Genomic DNA, 6,000 nt, shown 5'->3' with positions numbered 1-6,000 from the left:
ATTTTATCTTGTTCACAGGAAATACCCCACATGCTCTGAAACAGAAGACGTAACCCAAATAATCTATGTCTGAGCTTGCCCTGAATAGGCAGCTGACAATACATGGTCATCTGCCCCAGCTATGGCCTGAAATCTTCTAAGAAAAGTTTGCAACATAAGCAGTAGGTCCTCTCCAAATTGTTTGGGGCTGGGACACAGGTCTTGAGGTAACTTAGCAGTATGTCAATAGCCATCTCAGTGGGTTGCTGAGTGATCTAGTGGTGTTATCAATCAAAGGTAACTAGGTGATTGCAATTCAAACCACAAGGTCATAAAAGGTGTAGAATTTTACGTGATGCATTTTGTATTGAATTCATTAGAATCATTGCAAAATGAGCTGCAAGTTCAGGTCCTCTAATCCACCTCCTACCCAAGCCAGAATCAACTATGCCCTACATTGGCATGTACTTCTGCTGCCATCCTAACCCAAGAAAAATCCCTGTTCTTGTAATATATTTATTGCAGAGTCCTCTCTGTCCATAGCAACTTAAATCTGGGAAACGGGCTAGCTTAAAACACAGGAGAAGCCGCACTGAACACAATGGAAATTCAAGTCAGATATCTGTGCTGAAGTGCTCACCATGACAAGTCTGTTTAGTGATTTTTCAGGACTTCCCACAGGCTAAAGTACCTTTTGAGAACTGCATTTGCTGTAGCTAAACCAAAAAGCATCAAATTCATCCCTTTTGCAACTCTATTGCAGTGACTGCAGTGTAGATGTCATAGACGTGCATTAGAGCATGTTACACACCCGTACATCATACACTGACTAATCAGGTAGACAAAGTCATTTACTCACCTCATTCCAAACCCTTACTAAACATGACCCAGGGGTTATAACTTAGCCACAGTAAGTACGGATTGCCTGAATTTGAATATCACTACCTTTTTTCTCAATATATTTCCCTGAACTGCAATATATACCTACATATTTTTAGTCAAGCAAATGGCTTTTTTCAAGTTCAGTATCTTCAGGCACAAAATTGAATTTGACAATTCTTTATCTGCACAACCCTGAAAAGCCACATGTGCTATTGAAACGACCTCAATCACAATCCCTAAATTTCTGAACCTACTTTAAGGCACCAAAACACAAGTGCCTTCATCAGTAATAAGCAACTTCAACAAGAGAGGCTTAATTAAAATCTAAATCCACAGTTTAAAGCAATGTCTCTTTTTGTGATCTTGCACTACAATGATCTCAAAAGCCTTCTAAAATTTAGCTCCAGTGGTCTGTTTCAACAGATTTCTAAAGAAATACGTACAACTACTTTGGAAATTAAAGACCATGCCAGTACTCATCAGACAGCATAATTCTATGGTCTTTTAAATCTGCATCTAATGAAGTCTATAGAATTAAATCACAAAAGCATCGGACACCTTATCTCACAACAAGCCACACCTTGAACTACTTCTACTCAGCCTGGTCTTTAACTGGGACAAAACTGACTCAGTCAAGGCTTGAGCTGAAGCACAGGTAGAAAGAAAAGATTTCAGAACATTATAGGCATTCTGCATTGTTCCAATAACAATGTATAAGCAGAAGATCTGCTGTATTTTAAAGGCTGGTTGCTACAGCCGAGCTCTGCATTGGTTTATAATGGCACCTCATCAACATCAATGGCATTCTCTCTAGTCTGAAAGTAAAAGAAAAGCCCCTATATTATAGAGTTTCTAAATTAGAGATGGACCCCAAATCAGATCAGAGCTCCTCAGAATATCAGAACAAGAGCTAAATTCCAAGGCTTATCCTTTGTGTTAAGCACAGATGAACAGATGAGGTCCAAGACACAACACATGAAGGACTGTAACAGACATCTTAGCAAACCAACTTTACTTACTACTCCACCATCAAAAGCACGGTATCTTAAAAAAAAAAAAAAAAAAAAAAAAAAAAAAAAAAATCATCGCTGGCTCTCTTGTTCAGCTAAATTACTCCGGATTGACATTGACAAATCAAATCTTCATGGCTATCTATAATATAAATAGAATTTGGTTGTTTTAACAAAAGTTTAACCGCCTAAACAAATTACGGCACTGCGATAACACTTAGAAGCAATCTAAGTGGTCTTTAAACTTTCCTCATCTAAATATTACACGTCAGATATTGCTCACTTTGAACATTAGCTTTTTTCTCTTTTATTAGTCCATAGATCCAAAGTCTAAAGTCACTAAGAAAGATTTGCTCCATTTTTTTACTTCCAGTTTGAATGGTCAATAGTCAAAGTCTCTGTTCATAAACTGTCACGTCTGCTTCTCTTGCCCACGTTTTATCCAGGCAGTAGGGGAGGTTAAGTACAGCAAAATGTTCAGGTAAATGTGTAGGCAGCATAACAGAGCCAAACGATGAAAACTACTGAACAAATGAATCAGAAGCTTCAGTTCTTGAATCATGTTTCAGGATTGGATTTGAAAGTCTGGAGTTGATGCAGAAGCCAAGCTCTGCATGGACACAACATGTCTGCAGACCCTCAGCTTTGGTAGGCAGTTCTCATTTTCATCAGGAGTTAAATACCGTGAAATCTTCACGAGTTGCTGCAAGCTGGATCTAAGCTCATTTGTATACATTGTGTCTGCCCACCTCATGTTTGAGCAGCCTCCATTATGTCATTGACCTTTAGAGGAGGAAAAGACCTGATAATTTAATCTGTCCACAGACTTTCATCAGAGCCTTGCTGTCACAGCCATGCAGAATGTGCGCTGAATGGTCTCCAGAGTTAGCATGCAATATATGGCATTCAGTGCTTTTGAGATAGAAATGGCTTTACTTTGTTGGAGATTACGCAAAGACAGCTTCATTAATTTTTCATCTATGATTCTTATCAGATGGAACAGAAGTGATCAATGCCAAATATTTTTTGTGTCAGAGCTCAGAAGAACTAGTCTTTTGGGGACAAATTCTGATCCCAAATAGGCCAATGTAAAACCACAGTATTACATAGTTTCCAGTCAAAATCAGTAGAATTATCTGTCAGTTGTTATGCTCAGAGTCAGAAAGTCAAGATATAAATCAGATGCTTTTAGTTCCTGCAGAGTGACTGGTGCCAGTTCATACTTGTGTGTATTTAACATCTACAGTTATCTTAAAAGTCTGTTTCATCTGGTTTTAAAACCATAGGCACTTACTGGGACACACCACTCAAGCTCTGTTTGAAGAGAGGAGAATGCAAGATTGTCAGTGGTAACATGGAAGCAGCAAATTCAGTCAGATCCTTCAATTTTATGCAGCAGCCATACCAGCCAACAAAATAAGTGTGCAGCTGCTCTTGGGCACCACAGAGCAACTGCAAATATTCAAACGTGCAGCCTCATTAGTTGATCTAAACAGTTTAACTACACATCCATCCCTTTTATACAAATGCTTTAACACAGTAAGAATGACTTATAACATCCTGGCACCAAACTTTACTACTGTCAGGGCAATTATTTAGGCTGAAGGGTTAGAGTTTGTTTCATGTTTATCACTCAACAAACAGCCTATTGCATTTGAGTAGATTTCACAACACCAATAAAAAAAGGCTTCTTATATGTTACCTAGAAGTGACTAAACTCCAGCTTTGTGTGGTAATGACCTTTAGCTCCACTCTTCACAGCTCGGACTGCTTGCACAACCTCAGCAAGAATCACTTTCAGTCAGCATTCAGGGATACCCCACAGTTGTATGTTCACTGGCAGGTATCTAAAATATGCCTGTGAATCCTGCTGGCAGTAATGGAGCTGGAAGAAACACTCCTTTCAATTTCTTTTGCTCCCTTTTGGTCCATATTCTTCATCATTCAAGTGTCAAGTGAATTGCACAAAGGACAAATGATTAAATTGCTTGGGTGATATTTGAAAGAAGTGTTAATGTGACTAGTGATACTTTAGATACGCACAGAAAATGGATCTAAACAGAGAAGGCAAACTATTGAGCTTTCTATCACCTATAAAAACTAGCAAAAGAAAATCTGGATTATCACATGCTTAAAAACCACATGCATGCAGACACTTCTGTCAAAAATTAATACTTCAAATAAATATTTTGAGCCATAACCTGCTCAGAGACTTCAAAAATGACTACCTTGATACAATTCATAGAGCCACTGCTAGCCTACAGAGAATTCTTCATGTCATTTGTCATCTGTTTTCTTCATAATTTAGTCTTGAGGGGAAAAATTACCAACATTTTCATTAACTGAAAGCATTTTTTTCCAATCTTATGGAAAAAACCTGTGTGAGTAGGTCTGCCTGGAGCTCCTGTTTTTCAGAACTGGGACATAGGTGATGTTTCCACAGCTGATCTAGTCTATTTTATGTCATTGGTCATGTGCTTTGGTCACCGAGATCACAAACTACAGCATCACTCATTCAGAAACAACAAGGAACACAGATAATGTATACAGACAAGCCTGCACTACAGAACGTAAGCCCATGTGTCTTCTAGGGCTTGTGAACATGTTTTCTCACACCAAGTAACTTTCAAAACAAGTTAAAAAAAGGTTACCCACCACTAGCAATTCAACAAGACTTTTGATCAAGAGCCCAACCTACCCGACTCACAGATGACACACTCACTGCTCAGAGTTGCTTACGACTCCCAGAACGGTTTTTAACCGTGAACTAATCAATTGTCTTCATGCATCAGGAAGCAACTATATAGGTGAAAGGCAACAAAACACCACAACTTGGATTAATTTGCTGTTCAAAAGAGGTAAAAAGCCATGTACTTTATGTACCAGGGAGAAAGGGTGGAGAAGGAAAAGCAGTTACAGCTTTACACATACAGCTAGCTAGGGTAATTGGCTTTGTTCCCTCTTCAAGTGACTCTGCTATGCTTCCCCCCACCTCAGTATATAAGATGCATCTAGGAGCCAAAACCACAGATGATATCAGTCACTCTAACTCTTTCGAGGTGGTGAGGCAATATCCACTTACACTGAACAGGGATCTGCCCAACTACTAATTATTAGTATCTATTGCATACCTCATAACAGCACTAAATCGACTGCTTTGTTTCCCACATGCAAGATACACCACAGACTGCAGCCAAGAGCCTTGCACACCAGTATCATCTCTTTACACCACATTTGGAGCCGTCCCGCTCATTTTCTTTCATCCTCCTCAAACTGACATTTTCTAAAAACTTAGAGGAGATTGCAATCAGAAGGTCTAGGATGATAATTAGTGTTGGCACAGGTGCTCCCACTTTTATTCATGTCCACTGATACAGGCAGGTTCCCCCACCCCAATCAAAAATACTTATGATCTTAAGTGAAAAGTGTTAATATTGGTTTACTCTTCAAATTTCATACAGGAGTCAGATTCCAGCACCAGTCAAACCAGGCCTGGATCAACAAAAGCTTCATGATCTTGACCAGTCCTGACAGTATTAAGTGAGTGCTGAAAGGACTTTGGTATTTAGCCTTATCTCTTGGACCATGAGGAGCAAACTTCTTCCAAAGATCACATCCACAGCCTTTGGAAGTGAAGCCAAGAAACTCCACCTGCCAGCCCAGCCTGCATAGACTCAGCTGTGAGGTGAGGTTTCTCAAGCAGTGTTAAGCACAGCGGCTCTGCTACGCCCATTTCATAGATGGAGGAAGACAAAAAAAATTAATCACTTAAATCAACACAAGAAATCTCTGACAAAGCAGGCTTAGCCTGCCAGTCCAGCATGCGCAATACCCTTTGCACACCTTCAAAAGAGATGGTGCATCATGGTAAGATAACCAGCCCCCAGTACATCCCAACTGCACTGAGAGCCCCTACCATAAAGGAGCATGCTACTTCACAGACCACTTGAGCTGCAAAGGAAATCCATGTCTCAGCGGTCAGATGTGATTAAGGAGAGGCCCCTACACAAAGCAGTAGGGAAAAATATCAGAATATGTTTGCTTGCTTAAAGTGCAATCTAAGAGGCACCTTTTCTCAGTGGAACAAGACTTATTCAGTGCCCCATGCATACTCAGAGTAAATGAGAGT

This window comes from Gymnogyps californianus, chromosome 6, assembly GCF_018139145.2.
Source record: "Gymnogyps californianus isolate 813 chromosome 6, ASM1813914v2, whole genome shotgun sequence".
Lineage (NCBI taxonomy): Eukaryota > Metazoa > Chordata > Aves > Accipitriformes > Cathartidae > Gymnogyps > Gymnogyps californianus.
Note: the sequence above shows the minus strand (reverse complement) of the source record.